Genomic DNA, 21,494 nt, shown 5'->3' with positions numbered 1-21,494 from the left:
AATAGATGCAGAAAAGGCCTTTGACAAAATTCAACAGCCCTTCATGCTAAAAACTCTCAGTAAACTAGGTATTGATGGGATGTATCTCAAAATAATAAAAGCTATTTATGACAAACCCACAGACAATATCATACTGAATGGGCAAAAACTGGAAGCATTCCCTTTGAAAACTGGCACAAGACAGGGATGCCCTCTCTCACCACTCCTATTCAACACAGTGTTGGAAGTTCTGGCTAGGGCAATCAGGCAAGAGAAAGAAATAAAGGGTATACAATTAGGAAAAGAGGAAGTGAAATTGTCCCGGTTTGCAGATGACATGATTGTATATTTAGAAAACCCCAACGTCTCAGCCCAAAATCTCCTTAAGCTGATAAGCAGCTTCAGCAATGTCTCAAGATACAAAATCAATGTGCAAAAAATCACAAGCATTCTTATACACCAATAACAAACAGAAAGCCAAATCATGAGTGAATTCCCATTCACAATTGCTTCAAAGAGAATAAAATACCTAGGAATCCAACTTACAAGGGATGTGAAGGACCTCTTCAAGGAGACACAAACCACTGCTCAACGAAATAAAAGAGGACACAAACAAATGGAAGAACATTCCATGCTCATGGATAGGAAAAATCAATATCGTGAAAATGGCCATACTGCCCAAGGTAATTTATAGATTCAATGCCATCCCCATTAAGCTACCAATGACTTTCTTCACAGAATTGGATAAAACTATTTTAAAGTTCATATGGAACCAAAAAAGAGCCTGCACTGCCAAGACAATCCTAAGCAAAAAGAACAAAGTTGGAGGCATCACGCTACCTGACTTCAAACTATACTACAACGCTACAAGTAACCAAAACAGCATGGTACTGGTACCAAAACAGAAATATAGACCAATGGAACAGAACAGAGCCCTCAGAAATAATACCACATTTCTACAACCATCTGATCTTTGACAAACCTGACAAAAACAAGAAATGGGGAAAGGATTTCCTATTTAATAAATGGTGCTGGGAAAACTGGCTAGCTATATGTACGAAGCTGAAACTGGATCCCTTCCTTACACCTTATACAAAAATTAATTCAAGATGGATTAAAGAGTTAAATGTTAGACCTAAAACCATAAAAACCCTAGAAGAAAACCTAGGCAATACCATTCAGGACATAGGCATGGGCGAGGACTTCATGCCTAAAACACCAAAAGCAATGGCAACAAAAGCCAAAATTGAAAAATGGATCTAATTAAACTAAAGATCTTCTGCACAGCAAAAGAAACTACCATCAGAGTGAACAGGCAACCTACAGAATGGGAGAAAATTTTTGCAATCTACTCATCTGACAAAGGGCTAATATCCAGAAGCTACAAAGAACTCAAATTTACAAGAAAAAAGCAAACAACCCTATCAAAAAGTGGGCGAAGGATATGAACAGACACTTCTCAAAAGAAGACGTTAATGCAGCCAACAGACACATGAAAAAATGCTCATCATCACTGGCCATCAGAGAAATGCAAATGAAAACCACAATGAGATACCATCTCACACCAGTTAGAATGGCAATCATTAAAAAGTCAGGAAACAGCAGATGCTGGAAAGGATGTGGAGAAATAGGAATACTTTTACACTATGGGACTGTAAACTAGTTCAACCATTGTGGAAGACAGTGTGGCGATTCCTCAAGGATCTAGAACTAGAAATACCATTTGATTCAGCCATCCCATTACTAGGTATATACCCAAAGGATTATAAATCATGCTGCTATGAAGACACATGCACACCTATGTTTATTGTGGCACTATTCACAATAGCAAAGACTTGGAACCAACCCAAATGTCCATCAATGATAGACTGGATTAAGAAAATGTGGCACATATACACCATGGAATACTATGCAGCCATTAATAAAGATGAGTTCATGTCCTTTGTAGGGACATGGATGAAGCTGGAAACCATCATTCTCAGCAAACTATTGCAAGGACAAAAAACCAAACACCACACGTTCTCACTCATAGGTGGGAACTGAACAATTAGAACACTTGGACACAGGAACGTGAACATCACACACTGGGGCCTGTTGTGCGGTGGGGGGAGGGGGTGGGATAGCATTAGGAGATATACCTAATGTAAATGACGAGTTAATGGGTGCAGCACACCAACATGGCACATGTATGCATATGTAACAAACCTGCATGTTGTGCACATGTACCCTAGAACTTAAAGTATAAAATAAAAAAAATTTTTTTAAAACTATGATCCCTTGGAAATTTTTAGGTATATTAACTGTATCTTTAAAAATGATGCTCAATTCTTTTCCTTTGCCTCCTCAATACTTCCTCATGTCAGTCAGATTTCAACATATGATTTAGGAGTCTCAGTTATGTAGTCATTAAATATCATTGCTTAAGTACTGCTCTTGGTTAAAGGGAACTCAAGGAACTTATTTCCCTGAAATAAAAGCATTACACTACAAATCAAAATCTAAAAGAATGTTCCCAGAATACGCAGGGACTACTGACCTTTTGTGTATTTGGTTTTTCTATTAATATACAGTTCTAAAATCAGCTTGTAAACTACGGCTCTGTACATCATTACTGAGAAATCAGATGGAAATATTTTAGAAAAAGAGCTACCTTTTGTGAGAAATTTTTGCAAGAGTTTCACTACTTGCTTTTTACATGTCCAACTAGAATGTCATTCATTTATTCATTCATTTATCCATTCAGGATAGAACTCCAGAAACACAAGTAGCTGAAGTCTTCCTTATCATTGTTCCTCTCTAATACAGCAGAGAATTACCTCTTGGCAAAAGACACAAAACAGTCACACAACACCATAAAGAATTAATGCATTTCTCTTCTAATGCATATTTTATTTAGGAACTCTAGTATCTGGTTCAAATTGTAAAGGTCTGGCTACCAAGCGTTTGGCAAGCACAGAGTTCACCTACAAAACTGAGCAACTAGAAGGAAAAAAAAGGTACTTAAATTCGGAGGTGTTTCATTTATTAAGCAGTAAAGCACTTACAATTTTTTTAACATCTCCCATACACTAAGTAGTACAGCAGGCATTTAAAAAATATATCATCCCATTTACTCCTTTACAACTATCCAGTGAAGAAAATTTAATTTCCCCCATTTTACAGGTTAGAAAAGGGAAGTTCTAAAGATGTATAATTTGCCCAGTCACACAGCTAGTAATGGATAATGCTGGAATTAAAATGTAAGAATACACGAATCCAGTATGTGCTCTTTCCACTACACTACAATGGCTTTAACTGTGTGCATAAATAAAATGTATCTTTAGTGGGCAAAAAGAGGAAAAGAGGAGCTTCGTCAGGATCAGTAAACTCAAAGTCATAAAGCAGTTAACACACACAAAAAGCCAAATTTTATACATCCTTATACAAACGCTCAGATCATTTCACTGCCAAAGGCCATAAAAAGAAAGATCCCCACAATAGAAACAATATTAATTAAATCTCAAGCTGAGTCACTTTCATGGTTAAGACGAGTTTGCTTTATTGAAACACCAGCATCTGGCCTATCTTGCTATTTGTACGGTATTTATTTATTAACACAACATACAAATGTATTAAGTAGTGGAGGAGTGCTGCAGCCAAATTACTTGGACTCTAATCCCTGCTCTGTCACTTTCTTACACAAGTCAGCCTATGTTTGCACATCAGTTTCTTCCTCTATAAAAATGAACATAATGATGTCTCACAGGACTGTTGTGAAAATAAAATAATCTAACCCATGTCAAAGGCTTAGAATGCCTAGCACATAGTATATGCTCAATAAGTATCAATAAATATTATTTTCATAATCTACTATATGTGCCCAAATCAGGAAACTCCCACAAAACAGTAATGTTCTATGCTATACATATCTAAGTGTTTCATGATCCCCTTTGCCACCTGATTTTAAATTTTATTCTTTTCATCTCAAATCTCTTTGCATTTACTATCTGTGTGACTTTCAGCAGGTTACTTCACCTCTCTGAGCTGTTCTTTGTCTATAAGATGAAGATAATACTTCCTACCTCATAGGGCTGTTGAGAGCACTAAATGAGATAATGCACAAAAGGCACTCAATAGTGCCTGACATTTAGCAAATGCTCAAAACATGTTGGTTACCACAATTATTATAATATAGACTTTGCCATCAAGTTGGTCATGATCCAATATAAGAAAATAATCCAAATATTTACAAAATCAAGTTTACTGATTCTGTACTCAAATATTCATCCAATCATCCCATCTGCCATTGATTAAGACAAATAATCTTTCTTTTTGGACTGTTAGGTAGTTCCCTACAATTTCTCCTATCTATACATACCTACTAACGAGATGTGTTAAATTTAAATCCATTCATCTCCTCTGTCCTGCCCAAATACTTTCAATGGCTCCCTATTAGTAAAGGATGAAGTCTGAACACTTAACTTAGAGCTGTGCTGTCCAATATAGGGGCCACTAGTCACATGTGATTACTTAAATTATGTTAAAGCACAGCAGATGTTTAGCTTCTCATAACACCCACTGACGTTTTGGGAGGCGTTAGAGAGGATAATGGAATTAAATGATCCATGCAATTTCCCCTAGTTCTTCAGAGACAGGGTTACAGCTAAGAATAGGGAGGATGCTTTATTTGCTCTATGCAATGATATTTGGATTACAGTATTCACTCAAGTTTTAAAACTATCAAATTTTACATGCATATAAATATTTCAATCATATGATGGGCAGTTCCCAACTTAAATATGAATTGAATTTTAAAAGTTCGTTTAAGTCAGTTATATTTATATTTTGTAACATCCTACCAAAAGAAGATAAATTCCCCCCACAGAAACATTATAAAAGTGATTAATCTTGTAAGTCAGCCCTCAAATTTTTCTGATACAATCTAGCAACTATAAAAAACATTTAGTAAGTACAGGCCGGCCGGGCACAGTGGCTCACGCCTGTAATTCCAGCACTTTGGGAGGCCAAAGCAGGCAGATCACCTGAGGTCAGGAGTTCAAGACCAGCCTGACCAACATGGAGAAATCCCGTCCTACCAAAAATACAAAATTAGGCGGGCGTGGTGGTGCATGCCTGTAATCCCAGCTACTCAGGAGGTGAGGCAGGAGAACTGCTTGAACACGGGAGGTGGAGGTTTCAGTGAGCAGAGATCGCACCATTGCACTCCAGCCTGAGCAACAAGAGCGAAACTCCATCTCAAAAAAAAAAAAAAAAAAAAGCCAGGTGTGGTGACTCACACCTGTAATCCCAGCACTTTGGGAGGAGGCCAAGGTGGTTGGATCACAAGGTCAAGAGATCAAGACCATCTCAGCCAACGTGGTGAAACCCCATCTCTACTAAAAATACAAAAAATTATCTGGGTGTGGTGGTGCGTGCCTGTAGCCCCAGCTACTCAGGAGGCTGAGGCAGGAGGATCGCTTGAACCTGCGAAGTGGAGGCTGCAGTGAGCCGAGATCACTCTACCACACTCCGGCCTGGAGACAAAGCAAGACTCCGTCTCAAAAAAAAAAAAAAGTACAGGCCAACCATGTACGAACTAGGGACCATGCTAGACCATGACTATAAAGACAAATAAAATACAGTCTTGTCCTGAAAGTGCTCATTGTTCAAGAGAAAAGAGGTATAAACAAATAAATGCAAAACAGCCTGTGAAGCAACACAGTTGTGAAAAATACTGAAATAATACAAAGAAGGGAGTTATTGATTCTGTCAAGGGTTGGGGTAGTCCCAAACGCTCAAAACAGTGTCAAAGAATCAAAAACAGATACTCTCAGGGAGGGTCGGGGGAAGAGAGGAATCCAGACAGAGAGAGAACAGCAAGATATGTTCAAAGATGTACAACATTTGGTATCATTCCAGTGTGGAAATGATAGGAAGCAGTGGATAATCATATAGGATTATCAGAGTGGAGAAGTCAGCACTTCCTAACTCAGTATTCATCCCAACACTGTTCACTTGAAAGATAATAGATACGATTGGAAAAGGTTTTTTAAAAAGGGTGGTGGGGGTTGTGACACTAGAAACTACTGATCATCATTTCCTAGATCTGGTATTTCATTATGAGTAATTTTTGCAAAAACCTGATAATTTCCTCATAATAACACCACTACTACTAGAAAGATTTGCAGAAGAGCTATCTATTATTCTCAATCCCACTTCCAGATTCTCAATTAAAAGTATATCCAGATACAGACTTTTTATGCTACTCATCCCAAGATGTTATGTAATGGATAGCGGCCTGTTAAATATAAACCTATTCCTTAGTACATGCCAACTTTCTGATATATGTATATTTCCCACAACAACTGAAAATACATACAACAAATTTGGGAATTTTCACATTTTAAAAGGTACAACTTCCGGCTGGGCATGGTGGCTCACGCCTATAATCCCAGCCCTTTGGAAGGCCAAGGTGGGTAGATCACACGAGGTCAGGAGTTCGAGACTAGCCTGGCCAACATAATGAAAACCTGTCTCTACCAAAAATACAAAAATTAGCCAGGTGTGGTAGTGTGTGCCTGTAGTCCCAGCTACTTGGGAGGCTGAGGCAGGAGAATCACTTGAGCCTGGGAAGTGGAGGTTGCAGTGAGCCAAGATGGCACCACTGTACTCCAGCCTGGGCAACAGTGAGACTCTGTCTACAAAAAAAAAAGCTACAATTTCCTTTGTGGTTTCTTTGGGTTTTTGTTCTTATCTTCTTAAATGGGTGAAGCAATAGTTACCTATTCCTGCATAAAAAATTACCCTAAAATTCAGCCGCTTAAAACAACAAACATTTATTATCTCACTGTTTCTTAGGGTTAGAATTCAAGAGTGGCTCAGGCTGGTGCTTCTGGCTCAGGACTTCTCATGATCTTGTAACAAACATGCCAACTAAGGTGACAGTCATATCAAAGCTTGACTGGGCTGAAGGAACCACTTAAACGCTCACTCATATGGTAGTTGGCAAGAGCCGTCCATTCTTTACAAGATGGGCCTCTCTATAGGGCTATTCATTACTGAACTTCTGGACTCCCCTGGAGTAAGCAATCAAAAAATAATAATAATAAAGGATAACTGAAGTGAAACAATAGTGTCTTTCATAGCCTAATTTCAGAAATGACTTACTATCACTTTTGCCAAATTCTACTGATCACACAGATCAACCATGGTACAATGTGGGAGGGGACTATACACAAGAGTGTAAATACCATGAGGTGGGATCTGAAGATTGGCTACCACAAATGACTAGTTCATTAAGTTTTAGTCCTTTTTATTTCTAACATATGTACTTAAATTTTCCTAAGTAATTATGTAGCTGCCAAGTTCCAAAATGTAGTTTATTGTTCAATTTTTTAAAATTCCAGTTTTTCCCCCATTTCAACGCAGTCTATTTCTTTTTCAAAACTGCTAGGTCACTTTTTTCATATTTCTATGATTCCAAGATTCTTAATATTTGACATCTTTGAAATCAAAATGCATCTCAAAATTGCCCTTAGAGAGGTAGCTGACATTTGTTCTTGCCTGTTCATGTGCAAACCTGGTAGTAGACTTCATATTGACATTCCTTCACTAGATTAACTTGTATAGTTAGTACTACACATAAGTTTAACTAGCATTCAAAATGTCTTCAAAAAATTATACTGTGATTAGGCAATAAAATGAAATTGTGTACAAAGAAAGGCATTGAGAACAGAACAACATGGTATAATTTGACATGAACTTCAATGTTTTCAGATTCTGTGATATATAGAATCTGTTCAACTTTTTTTCTGAGATAGCAACAACAGCCCACTGCAGCTTCAACCTACTAGGTGTGAGTGATCCTCACACCTCAGACTCCCAAGTGGCTGTGACTATAGGCACACACCACCATGCCTGGCTAATTTTTGAATTTTTTTTGTAGAGACAAGGCCTCACTATGTTGTGCAGGCTGGTCTCGAACCCCTGGGCTTGAGTGATCCTGTCATCCTGGTCTTCCAAAGTGCTGGGACTACAGGTGTGAGCCACTGTACCTGGTATATTTATTTTATAATCTCTGCCTTCTAATATCAACATATGAAGTCTTTCTAGATCCATGTTTACTGTCTACTTCTGTTGGTTCTCATTCCTGGCACTTTCCCCTGAAGTCCTAGCAGGAGGAGGAGAGTGAAGTGGGTTTGCTTAGAATCTAGTTGATCCTTATGCCAAAGGTGTAAGCTTCGGGAATCAGAAGGGAAATTCCGGTTAGTCCCTTGGCTTTACATTTGATATCTGTTCTTTATTATTATTGTAAATTGATCTTTATTATTATTATTATTTTCATCACTTACTCTGGGGGAATTTAGAAGTTCAGTACTGAGTAGCCCTATGGAGAGGCCCATCTTGTAAAGAACAGAAGCCTCTTCTAACCTCTACCCACTTACAAGGCCATGAAAACAAAAGCTCAAGTTCATCAGGCAAAAGAGAATTTCATTTACCTAAGTTTCTGCTTTCATTAAGATTTGGCTTCATAATGCCTTACCATATTGCCAGTTTTTCAATGCTTTTAAGATGTTTCTTAAATTTTATCCAGAATGCCTAATAATTTTCAGAAAGGTTAGCCTAAACAACCTAGTCTACCTTATTGCCAGAAATGAAAATCTATACTTAAAGACCATTTTTCCATTATACTTCTTGGTCATGTCTTATGCTTGCCTGGAATATCTTCTGTAACTATTAAGCTACTATACAGTCTTTAAAACCTTGATTGATGCTACCTCTTCCACTAAGCTAAACCTGATGACTTCATCCCTCCATCTTGCTTTAGTTTACTTATTATCTGGACCTACAATCTAAGTGGGAAACTGAGTCTAGCTGGGAAAGCATGCCCTCAGATGGACTCACAGTCAATTAAATAGATGAAGGCAAAAATTTTGATGAAAGGAAAACCCATCACATCCAAGAGAGGTTTGGAAGCCACTTTAACACAAACAAAAGTAGTAATATTGTAAGAGGTGTATGTATACAAAATAGGCTTAGAATACACCAATTCCTAGTGAGAGAGGTTTCAAATTTTACTTTTTGTATGTTTTTATTAACTTTTTTTTTTTTTTTGAGACAGGGTCTCACTCTGTTGCCCAGGCTGAAGTACAGTGGCAAAATCGCGGCTCACTGCAGCCTCAACCACCTGGGCTTAAGTGATTCTCCCACTTCGGCCTCCTGAGTAGCTGGGACCACAGGCACCTGCCATCATGCCCAGTTAAGTTTTGTATTATCTGTAGAGGCAGGGTTTCACCATGTTGCCCCAGGCTAGAATTTCTTAAAAAGTTTATGTAACTATCCATTCAGATAACTAATAAAGTTCTAGGTCTGATCAATATACTGTAGAAATATCACTGTTAAAATCAGCAGAACTGGCCCGCATCTGCAATGTTAGGTAAAATATGTCCTGTTGCATGAATTCTGTGTTTATATTGGAGTCTCACACATGGTGGTCAGGTAAAGAAGCTTCTGATGCAGGCTGGGCACACTGGCTCACGCCTGTAACCCCAACACTTTGGGAAGCTGAGGTGGGCAGAGCACTTGAGGCCAGGAGTTTGAGACCAGCCTGGTCAACATGGTAAAACCCCATCTCTACTAAAAGTACAAAAATTAGTCAGGCATGGTGGCACACCCCTATAATCACAGCTACTCAGGAGGCTGAGGTACGAGACTCACTTGAACTCGGGAGGTGGAGGTTGTAGTGAGCCGAGATTGCACCATTGCACTCCAGCCTGAGCAGCAGAGCAAGACTCTGACTCAAAAGTTTCTGATGCAGGTGTTTTTGGGAAGTCAGTCAAGTTATCAAAGGGTGCACTGTGGTCCAGGATACAGATGGTAGGGAAGGTTGTATATGGGAATGGTCTACACTTTCTGCTCAATTTTTCTGGGAACCTAAAACTGCTCTAAAAATATAATTTATAAACTTTTAAAAAATTAACCAAATAAAAAATAGGAAAATATACAATTCAAGTGCATACAGTAGGCACCCAATAAAAATGAGTCAAATGGGACTAAAGTTAATTCTTTAGGAAAGAAAAATATTATTACTGTAATGTATTAATTAAATATATTAACATGTATATATTAACATACAGACATATTACTATAACATTAACACTTGTCAAATGGAGTTTAAAATATTCCATGAAACTTGAAATAATCTTCAAGTTTCATGTCAAGTTGAAGTTTTTCAAATTAAATATATTAATAATTTATAGTAGTAAATGTAATTAATTTACATATGCATAAAGAACTAAAAGTCTCTGAATAATGAGATTTTCTGCAACTGACTTCCGGCATACCTGTATTTTCTAAATTTTCTACAATTAAGTTATATATCTTAATCGAAAAATTAAAGCTCAGCATAAAAGTAAAATATTACTATTTTTTTCTTAGAACATAAATCTAATCAAAAAGTCAGGCCAGATGCAGTGGCTCATACCTATAATTCCACCATTTTGGGAGGCCGAGGCATAAGGATTGCTTGGACCAGGAATTCAAGACCAGCCTGGGCAACATATCAAGATCCTGTCTCTTAAAAAAAAAAAAAAAATCGGGTCTGGTGCAGTGGCTCATGCCTGTAATTCCAGCACTTTGGGAGGCCAAGACGGGTGGATCACGAGGTCAAGAGATCGAGACCTTCCTGGCCAACATGGTGAAAACCTGTCTCCACTAAAAATACAAAAATTAGCTGGGCATGGTAGCATGTGCCTGTAGTCCCAACTACTTGGGAGGCTGAGGCAGGAGAATTGCTTGAACCCCAGAGGCGGAGGTTGCAGTGAGCCAAGATCACGCCACTGCACTCCAGCCTGCTGACAGAGCGAGACTCCATCTCAAAAAAAAAAAAAAAAAAAATTATTCAGAAAATAGCCAGGTGTGGTGGCATACACTTGTAGTCCTAGCTGCTTGGAAGGGTGAGACAGGAAGATCACTTGACCCCACGTGTCCAAGGTTACAGGGAGCTACTACAATTATGCCACTGTACTCCAGCCTGGGTGACAGAGCAAGGCTCTGTGTCTTAAAACAGAAAGTCCATATATTTTTCATTTTTCTCCATAAAATAAAGTTCATTCACTAGAAAGGTTAAATTTTATATTTTGTACAGACAAAAATCACTCAATAAAAAAGAGGTATAAATTCACCTTACAGTGGCATCATAAATTACATACCTTTCTTACCATTCAAATGTTTAATGTCAGTAAAAATTATGTAGTAGTTAAATACATCAAACAAAACTACATTTTTTTTTTTTTTTTTTTTTTTACCAGAGGTAAACTGTTTTGAAATGCTTGACTTTTGTGTGAAATGGGTATATCATTTAATCTTCTTTCAATCTGGGTGGATTGAAATCCACCCAGTCTGAATCTAAGTCACAAAACATCAAGAAAAATGTTGGTATCTCTTAGATACGGCTAAGAATAAGTTATTTTTTCATTTTTTAAACAGCAGGGTCTGTATAAAATATATTTAAGAGTAGAACTCATTTTCATTAATGAAAACAAAGTGGCACATTATAATGTAAATTCCATTATTTTAAATAAGAGCTGATGAAGGGATGAGGAAGCAAGTGTTGCTAACTCTTGCCTGAATTCTGATACTTTCAAAGGATTTCAAATATGGCTATGGCACATTTCATAGTCAGTCTACATAGTTCCCCATATCTTAATAGATTTTGAGTGACTAGAACAAAATTGTCACAAAAAAACTGAATTATATTTCCACAAAAGAAATCAAGAGTTGGGGGTGGAGGGGTTAAAAATAAGAAGAAATCAAGGGTTTCTGTCAATAGCCAGGCTGAACATATATTAAAACACTACAAGGCATTAAACCTTGATCTAGAAGCACTTTACTTTACAACTTTAACAATGAAAGACTATTGAAAATTAAGTGGAACACCTGGATTCCAAATGAACCTACTTAAAATGCATAATGAGGATTCTACTAAAGGAGAATATTTAGGCCGGGTGCGGTAGCTCACGCCTTGTAATCTCAGTACTTTGGGAGGCCGAGGAGGACGGATCACAAGGTCAAGAGATCGAGACCATCCTGGCCAACATGGTGAAACACTGTCTCTACTAAAAATGCAAAAATTAGTTGAGTGTGCTGGTGCACGCCTGTAGTCCCAGCTACTTGAGAGGCTGAGGCAGAAGAACTACTTGAACCCAGGAGGCAGAGGTTGCAGTGAGCCAAGATCATACCACTGCACTCCAGCCTGGAGATAGAGCAACACAAAGATTCTGTCTCAAAAAAAAAAAAAAGGAGAATATTTACAATGGCAACTACTGAATACCAATAATTAAAGCAAGTAATAACAGTGATTCTTTTCAATTATGTGAAGTCTTAATAATATCATTTCTCTAGAGCATAATAGACTAATTATCCACATCTTAATGTATACACACATAAAACTATTCTTAGTAATTGTATAAGAGGTACAAACAGGTAATATTAGAAATAACAGCAGACCTAGAAAAAATGAATAAGGGAATAAAATATCTAACATTATAAATTACACTGATCTATGATTTAAAGAGGTTATACACACACAAAAAAACAGACATAAATATACATGTCTCAGCCCTAAATTCTGAAGATAACAGGAAAACCTAACCTTTTTCCTGCTAAAATGAGAAGCAAGACAAGTATATCCCTCATTTCCATTACTGTAGAATATTAGTTATAAGATAATATAACTAAATAAAAGAGAACTAGAAGCAGAAGAATGAGAAGCGGAGGGAAGTCCTCATTTTCGGTAGAGGACTTCCTAATGCAGAAGGCAAGCTGAGAGAGCTGCTCAGTCACAACAAAGTGTAGTCTCCAATGCTCACTTCAGACATAGCAAAAGGAAAATGATGGGAAAAAAAAAAAAAAAAGAACCTCCAAGATACACAGTCAAGAGCAAGAGAGAAGACTAGCCACGGCAGGTACTGAGTCATATCATAGAACATTTCTTTGAGGATAGAGAAAGCGGGCAATATTTGCCCAATTGGATTTGCAGAGGACAGATACTAAGTGTCCTCTGAGTTCACAGATCATAATATCAAGAAAAACCACAATTGGATCTGATGTATACCACAGATTCCATGTTTCAAGACTGGTATCATGACTGGATGAGAGTTTTGGAGTTCTTGAGATAGATATGAAGTACATTTTGCATATAGGAGAAATATGAATAATTGTGCCTAGAAAGAAGACTGTGGTAGATTGGATCTTTGGTCCCAATTCTTTACTTGCTTGTAGCAAAACTTGCAACGTAATTTTGCAGAAAGGAAAAAAAAGCTGTAGCAAATGTACAGCAATCAAAGTATGTCAGATATAATAATTGTTCAAGGTTTGTTTCTAAAACTAAGGTCCGAGAATGCTCGGAGTTATCAGAAATATTTTCAGAGGTCTATAAGCTCCATATAGAAATTTTTAAAGTTTGCACTCCTGTTTTTATCAATTTTTAAATTAAGCATATTAGGGAAAACTACCTCGCGACTAGTATTGCTACTCGATTTCAAAGGTCACATTTGGATTGCTTCCAAGGGATTATCAGTGACAGTTCAATTTATAGAGCAATATTTTTCAAATTACAGATCTCTGGATTTACAGATGGATTCTTAGGTGTCTGAGAATTTTCAGACGCTCTAGAGCAGTGCCACACAAAGTGTGGTACACAGACCAATAAAGGTCCTTGGCCAGGTTAGAACAAAGATGAAGAGGAAACATCTACAAACTTTAGTAGCAGTTTAAGAGTAATTTTAAGTCTGTTGAATTTAATAATAAAAAATTAATATAAGGACTTACATTTTTAACTTTCTCACTCTTTTCAGAACTGCTTTTGCGAAAGCCACTAATATTTATTTATTTATTTATTTACTTACTTACTTACTTACTTACTTCAGAGTCTCGCTCTGTTGCGCAAACTGGAGTACGGTGGTGCAATCTTGGCTCACTGCAGTCTCTGCCCCCCAGGTTCAAGCGATTCTCGAACTGCCTCAGCCTCCTGAGTAGCTGGGACAACAGGTGTGCACCACCACGCCCGGACAATTTTTGTATTTTTAGTAGAGACAGGTTTCACCATTTTGGCCAGGCTGGTCTCGAAATCCTGGCCCCAAGTGATGTGCCCACCTCGGGCTACCAATATTTAAACTGTCAAATCCAATATATGCTCAATAATGCTTTTCCTTTTTTTTTTTTTTGAGACAGAGACTCACTCTGTTGCCCAGGCTGGAGTGCAGCAGCACACACTTGACCCACTGCATCCTCCACCTCTTGGATTCAAGTGATTATCTTGCCTTAGCCTCCTGAGTAGCTGCGATTACAGGTGCATGCCACCACACCCAGCTAACTTTTGTATTTTCAATAGAGATAAGGTTACATCATGTTGGCTAGGCTGGTCTCAAACTCCTGACCTCAAATGATCCGCCTGCCTTGACCTCCCAAAGTGCTGGGACTACAGCTGTGAACCACCATGCCCGGTCCGTAATACTTTTCTTGACTGCCATGTTGAATTTGACACCCCTGACTACTTTTTTCATTTCTTTTTTTCTTTTTTTTGAGACAGAGTCTTACTCTGTCACCCAGGCTGGACTAGAGTGGCATGATCCTGGCTCACTGTAGCCTCAAACTCCTGGGCTCAAGTGAATCTCCCACCTTGGCCTCCTAAAGAGCTAGGATTATAGGCATGAGCCACTGTACTCAGCCAATATCCCTTTACTTTCTGAGGCAACCCAGTCACTCCTGGCTCCTCTCTCATTTAAACTTACAAACTTTTCTTCCTCTGTCACATATTTATTTATTTACTTATTTAAATAACAGAGATGGGGTCTCACTGTTTTGCCCAGACTGGTCACAAAACTCTATCTTCTTCTTAAATGATAATGTTCTTCAGGACTTCCTTTTACCTTCTTCTCTTATTATTCTCATAATAACTCTCCAATAATTCCCAATATGACAACTCTCAAATCTTTATTTTCAGCACAGACCTCTCTTCTAAACTCCAGATATTGAGTATTTCCACCTGAATGTCCCACAAACACGGAGAAGTCAGCATGCCTACCCGAAAACCTAGTGATCTTGTCTAGCTAACTTTGTGAATGTGAAGACCACTTTTTTTGGTCCAAAACAAACAAACAAACAAACAAAACACAGGAAACTATTTCAGACTCTTACACATCTGCACATTATGCTCCACACCTACACTTAAGTACTATCAATTCCACCTGCTTTCAGGGAAATTTAAAGTTTGATGCTCAAAAGGAAAGAATTTAAAAAGTTAATGCATCTTAACAACTTTTTCATTTCAGGTCCACTGATAGAAACTATACATTTCTTGCTTTCATACCTAATTTCTGAAAACAAACATGTAAGTGGTAACTACTACTACTAGGCTGCTAATGATTTTGTTTTGTCTTCTTTAGAGTCAAAGAACATTACCTTCCTTACACACAAAGCCATTATTAAGTCACAGAAAATCGAGAGCCATTTTCATACTTTGCACATACCAGAGACTTATTAAATGTGGCTTAAATTATAAGGGTTGATGTGTATCGGTCCATCTTACTAAAAACTTATTTAGGATTATAACTAAAATTGCATTAATAAGTTAATAATTTTCTCATTAAATATTCACTAATTCCATTTTTCCAAATCTATGTACAAAAGAAATACTTGCCTTTTAACTGAATAAAACACCTCTAAATTCTATTTTCTTTTTGAAGCAAAACTTTTATTCTGAAAAGGAATTTTACTCTGAGCTCACTGCAAAACTATCTATTTCAGTCATATTCCAGATTTAGCAGGACAAAGGGCAAGAGCAGGAAATGGAGCATCATCAGCATCCAAAATAAATTTGGTTTAGAGTAGGGAGGACCCTCAAATCATTATTCAAGATAAATAAGCACTATGCTTGAAAGCAAAAATAACTACAGATGTAAAATCAGTTAAGACATACGTGAATACAGCTTCATTACTACTGATAAAATAGTAAGAGAATATTGCCCAGTATTATTATATTAATACAAGGGTAAATGGAAGTAATCCTGATACACACATGTCCATACCCACACATCTGCAAAATACTCATAAAGATTACATTTTTATCTCTCTTCCTCTTAAAATACATTTAAATAAAATCTTTTTTCCAAAAAATTTTTACAGATATGTAAAATAGTTATGTTTTTCTATTTGACAGATGAGAAAACTGAGATACAAAGAAACTAGGTTAACCTCTTTTAGGTCCTTAAGATCAGATACAGAACTGGGACTAAATATCACCTCTAATACTGTAGCTTCACAAAATTGTTCAGGGCAAATTCAATCTCAACAAAATAAAATAAAATGTTTTTAAATCTAATGACAAAAATGAACCATGGATTTCAATCTACACTGCCACATTTCAAAATGCTGTGCTTTTGAGTCACTTTGTATCTTTCTTTTTTTTTTTTTTGTCGCCCGGGCTGGTTTTTTGTATTTTTTTTAGTGGAGATGGGGTTTCACCATGTTAGCCAGGATGGTCTCGATCTCCTGACTTCGTGATCCGACCGTCTCGGCCTCCCAAAGTGCTGGGATTACAGGCTTGAGCCACCGCGCCCGGCCCCACTTTGTATCTTTTTACTCAGTTAACGCATTTGATACTTTACACCAGACAGAACAAAAATAGCTTAATCTTATCTGACTTTGAGAGGCTAAGTTTCTTTCTTCTACATATTCTGGTGACCAACTAACTGCAGCACTCCCAAAAGGCTAAATGTCTAATAGAAATACATCCTTTAGTCTGTTCAAGGGTTGCAGTTGAGATAGGGAATTTATGATACATGTCTTTTTCTTTTCTTTTTTTTTTTTCTTTTTGAGACGGAGTCTTCCTCTGTCGCCCAGGCTAGAGTACAGTGGCGAGATCTCGGCTCACTGCAACTTCTGCCTCCCAGGTTCAAGCGATTCTCCTGTCTCAGCCTCCCGAGTAGCTGGGATCACAGGTGCCCACCACCATGCCCGGCTGATTTTTTTTGTATTTTTAGTAAAGACAGGGTTTCTCCATTTTAGCCAGGTTGGTCTTGAACACCTGACCTCATGATCCACCCACCTCGGCCTCCCAAAGTGCTGGGATTACAGGCGTGAGCCACTGTGCCCTGCCGATACATGTCTTTTTCTACACACATATATGAATCTCAAAACGTTGTATATAACAATATAGAAAGAAAAATTGTTCTCAGCACCATCTCTCTTACTGTATGCTAAGTGAATATCAAGAAATACAGTGAATAACATAGTGCCTACAACAAATATAGAAACTGATTTTTTCTTTTTTTGAAATGGGGTTTCACTCTGTCACCCAGGCTGGAGTGTAGTGGCGCAATCTTGGCTCAATGCAATCTCCACTTCCCAGGCTCAAGCAAAGCTCCCACCTCAGCCTCCTGAGTAGCTGGGACCACAGGCATGCATCATCATGCCTGGCTAATATTTTGTATTTTTGGTAGAGATGGGGTTTCACCAGGTTGGTCTCAAACTCCCAAGCTCAAGTGATCCACCTGCCTCAGCCTCCCAAAGTGCTGGGATTACAAGCATGAGCCACCACGTCTGCCCTGAAATCTTTAGACATTAAAAAAAATACTGGGCCGGGCGCAGTGGCTCAGGCCTGTAATCCCAGCACTTTGGGAGCTGAGGAGGGTGGATCACCTGAGGTCAGGAGTTCAAGACCAGCCTGGCCAACATGGTGAAACCCTGTCTCTACTAAAAACAAGAGTTCAAGACCAGCCTGGCCAACATGGTGAAACCCCATCACTACTAAAAATACAAAAATTTAGCAGGGCCTGGTGGCATGCGCCTGTAATCCCAGCTACTTGTGAGGCTGAGGCAGAAGAATAGCTTGAACCCAGGAGGTTGGAGGTTGTGGTGAGCCAAGATCAAGCCACTGCACTCCAGCATGGGCCACAGAGTAAGACTCCGTCTCCAAAAAATAAAAACGAAAAGAAAAAAAAAAAAAAAAACCTGTACACTTAAGTACTAGTATTAAAATACTTCTATATTTAAGAAAAAGACACTCAGACAAGAAGTAGTTAACTACTGAAGTAAAATCCAGATACAAGATTAAACCTGTTCACATTAATGTTTAACTTATAAGAGCTATAAGAAATGTGCTGCTAATCAAATCCTTGACCCTGGGTGGGGACAACCATTTGAAGGCAAGAAGAGTTCAGACTATACAATTTGGTTTTTTTCCTTTTTTTTGAGACGGAGTCTTACTCTGTTGCCCAGGCTGGAAGGCAGTGGTGTAATCTCAGCTCACTGCAACCTCTGTCTCCTAAGTTCAAGCAGTTCTCCTGCCTCAGCCTCTCGAGTAGCTGGGATTACAGGTACATGCCACCATCCCCGGCTAATTTTTGTATTTTTAGTAGAGACGGGATCTCACCATGCTGGCCAGGCTGGTCTCAAACTCCTGATATCAAATGATCTATCCACCTCAGCCTTCCAAAGTGCTGAGATTACAGGCATGAGCCTCTGTGCCCTGATTCAGAAACTTGAATTAATAGTCTTATACACTGGTGAAAGAATCTTTAGACAGCAGGAATGTTGGGTGATTAGAAATCATCCTGCTTGTATTATGTAATAACTACATAAGGTTTACAAAGTAATCTATTAGGAAGAAGACACATGTTTCTAACAATGCAATTAAAGCCTATTCCTAGAAGGAGAAAGTAAAAAGTTAGACCTGAAAAGTCTGGTAACAAACCAAATTGCATAACACAAAGAAATGGTAAGTATGTGAGATGACAGATATGTTAATTAGCCTGATTTGATGATTCCACAATGTGTGCATGTATCAAAACATTACATTGTACCCCATAAATACATACAATTATTATCAATTAAAAATAAAATCAAATAAATTGCCAAGTTTTATACTCAAATTCTTTCAAACATTGGGACTCCATCTGCTAAAAACTGAAACTAGTAATTTATTTTAATTCTACTTAAAGGACTTTAGTCACTAGTATTTAGGCTTACAACTGAACCCAGGCAGAAGACATATATATTCCATTAGCATTCTTTCAGCATTGCTATGACCAAGGAGTATTACCCAAGGGTTATTTCTGAGGTAGTACTACCTACTAGACCTACTGAACTTTTGTAATGTTCAGGGGCAACTTTTAAAACATGACATAGAAATGCTGTGATGGTAGGCACCTTAATATTGACCTATTGTTAATACACTGTGGAATATCTGTGCCAAGGTTAGCACTATGGCAAACATGGAGGTCTTAACCTTACTGCCCGGAAGCAGTCCTTCAAAAATCTTCCAAGGTATCTTCTTTAATCAAGTATGTACACAATGTTTTCTGTAGACATCAAACCAGTCAGGGCAACAAAAGAGCAGACACTTTAATCATTAAAAATGGACTTTATATCCTAGAAAAACAATTGATCATCTTGGGAGGATGCTAGTAAATTAACTCATTGTGAAAACTGACAAAGAGAATCAAACATATATGCTGTCTGCCTTCCCTTTAAGGAACTGTAATCAAATGCTGAGACAGTTCTCAATATAAATTACACAGTTTTGCAAAATCCTAATAAAATAACGCATATAGGCAAAAATCACAGATGGCCACTACACTAATAAATTACTCTAGCCCTCCACACCCAAAACAGAACCCAAATCAATCAAGCCCCTGTTTGGTCAGTTTTCAGATACTAGAAGAGAGGAACAATTAAATAAAATCAAGGGAATTCAATGAGTAAAACATTCAAACTGTAGAAAACTCTAAAGTCAAAATCTGGTTTCCTCAACATATAAACAACAAAGAATAAAACTATGGTGAAGGGGAGCCTACAGATGAAAATGTTTAGCAGATATTTTCAACAAAATACATGTGTAGTTTGTTTTAAATATTGAGCCAAACAGTGGGAAAACATGAATATTAAGACACTAGCAGGAAAGTTGGAACACTGATCACATATTTGATAATTTTAAAAATTGTGTTGTGATTGTTTTTAAGAGGAGTTATACATATTTAAATATTTATAGATAAGGTCATAAATTGTCTGGGATTTGCTTTAAAATAATTAGGAGATAGGGCAAATTCACAGTTATACATAAACTGTGACTAAACATGAGCTGGTTATAGTCGAAACTGGGTGATAGATACAAAAGAGTTCACTATAACGTCTTCTCTACTTGGTGCATGCTTGAAAAATTCCACAATAAAAGTTTTAAAAACAAAGAACTAGAAAGTTCTACATAACAATCTACAGAGTAAGAACAACAACAACAACAAAAACTGCTTGTCCCTCAGAGGTCAAAACAAACAAAAATCTTAATAGAGAGTTAGATAAGCATTCTTCCTGTATATACATACACGCACACACGCTTACTCAACAAATGAGAAAAACCGAGACCCAAAGAGGTAAGTCTTGTTCAAGGTTACAAAACAAAGCAGCAGCAGAGCCAAAACTAAACTACAATTTCAAGCCCACAAAGAGGTCTAAGAAGCTTTTGAAACTAAGTGGTAGAAAATATTTTCATAAGAAGATCTGAGACCTCAAGTGGTCTGAAAGCTCATTAAAAGTGTAAAAAAAAGCCTTAAAAGTTTGTCAGGTGAGAAAAAAAGTCAGCTGGTTTGAGAGGCTAAATGCTAGAGTGAGAATAGTAAGGCAAAAAGTATAGAGAACAACTGGGTACAGTATTTGGTAGTCATCCTCACTAGAAAGAAAATTTAAATCTATGAGGTATATTTGGTAGCTCCCTGATTCAAGGTGTCTGCAGAAGAGAATGTTGTCTACCTTACAAAAAGCTTATTCATGAACCGGTAAAATATAAAATCATATTTTTAAATAAATACTCTTCAAAAACAAGTGAAAAAATTTTAAGTCTTATTAAGCACACAATATTATTTAAATCTTAAACCTAAAAATGAGATTTATATTCCTGTCCAAGAAGAGACAGGCTTCAAAATCTGACAGTGAAGGGCCTTCATTATTGAGGATTAACATTTCAAAAGAGAAGGGATGCACATTTATATTAAAAGTCATTAAGAAGAATAAAATTCAGTGTATGCCAATGAACTATACTATCTGTTTAATAAGCTTTAATATTAAATTTAATAGTAAATCTACCTAAAAAGAATATAACCTATTAATGAGACATGTAACCTCATTCACCAATGTCATTTTGAAAACAGTAAAACCTAGTAAATTTGATATATTTTTAAATAAATCATTTTCAAACTACTGGGTATTCATACTAAAACTTAATTTTAATTTTTGGTTAATGTGTTAGTGACTATTTTCAAAAGTGTCTGGTGAATTGGATTCCTTTTTTATTGAAAGCATCTATTTTTAAAAAGACATTTCTGGTATCAAATTACACAAGACTAAAAACTATTTTAAACATTCATATTAAGCATTTCAAAGTATATGTCCTTTAGTGATTATAATATATATCAAACCAGGAGGTCAAAGAAAATTCCAGTGTAATCTCTAAATTTAATATGACAGATAAATGAGACCACTGT

At 37.3% G+C, this 21,494-nt stretch overlaps 1 protein-coding gene across 15 annotated transcripts in view; it reads right to left on the bottom strand.

The window, feature by feature from the left end:
- NBEAL1 (neurobeachin like 1) overlaps nucleotides 1–21,494 on the bottom strand; it is a 206,947-nt gene that overhangs the window by 183,032 nt on the left and 2,421 nt on the right. The window lies entirely within an intron of this gene.

Source organism: Macaca fascicularis, chromosome 12 (genome assembly GCF_037993035.2).
Source record: "Macaca fascicularis isolate 582-1 chromosome 12, T2T-MFA8v1.1".
NCBI lineage: Eukaryota > Metazoa > Chordata > Mammalia > Primates > Cercopithecidae > Macaca > Macaca fascicularis.
This window is presented reverse-complemented; position numbering and strand designations above follow the sequence as displayed.